The 808-nt window shown below is 26.0% G+C and overlaps 1 long non-coding RNA gene across 1 annotated transcript; it reads right to left on the bottom strand.

Annotated features, from left to right (window-relative positions):
• Nucleotides 1–322: 322 nt before the first annotated feature.
• On the bottom strand, nt 323–808 carry LOC137826799 (uncharacterized). Its single transcript, XR_011083589.2, has 2 exons — nt 707–808; nt 323–549 (listed from the first exon to the last, which is right to left on the bottom strand). It is a non-coding gene; the product is annotated as an uncharacterized LOC137826799 (long non-coding RNA).

Raw genomic sequence — 808 nt, 5'->3', positions numbered from 1 at the left:
TATTCGCAATTAATGAAAAAACTAAATGCAATATACTTTTAACCGTATAAGGAGATTTTTTTTTTTTGACGCGAACATATTACTTTTTAATATATATAATCATTTAATTTATTTTCTTCTCTTTTATGATCTTTCAAATAATCATCAATTCCGATTCCGTTGTTTCTTAAATTTTATTTTGTTTTTTATAGTTTGATTTTTTATTTATTTATCTATTTAAATTAAGATTTTAATTTTTCTTATCTTAAATTTAAATTTCTCAAATGATATTTCAAAATTAAATAAAAGAATATAAAAATAAATAAATATATATTAAAAAAACTTAATTGAAGCTCTCACTTTATTTAAAGATTTATAAAATAGTCACAGGAATAATATAAATTAATCATAGACAACAACATTGATTGAGAGATCCTTGTTGGACACAGAAACCACTCTTAAACCCCTTTGATGCACAATCTTCCTTGCAATTTCCAGTGCAAAGACCGAAGCACCGAAGGTCTTCATCGATCATTCCTGTTACTGGTTCTGCTACTGCTCCTTCTCCTCCTGTGTTCAGATCACCATAAAATTTTATGAATTTTCACCACAAAATTATACCAAATTTGACCATAAAAAACAAGAAATAATAAGAATATCACTTTTCCTCGGATTATATGCTAAATAGTAAATTAGAGAATGAAAGTAATTTGGTTTTTCCAATTACCTGATGTAAGAACCAAAGCAACAAACAAAACACTGAAGAGAAAAGGATGACAGAAGCGAGAAACCATTTCAAGAGAATGAAATTTTTCAGTTTTATCTTTTG

Source organism: Phaseolus vulgaris, chromosome 8 (assembly GCF_051622355.1).
Source record: "Phaseolus vulgaris cultivar YP4 chromosome 8, ASM5162235v1, whole genome shotgun sequence".
NCBI classification, from domain to species: domain Eukaryota; kingdom Viridiplantae; phylum Streptophyta; class Magnoliopsida; order Fabales; family Fabaceae; genus Phaseolus; species Phaseolus vulgaris.
The sequence above is the reverse complement of the archived record's forward strand: the minus strand, read 5'-3'. Positions and strand labels throughout refer to the sequence as shown.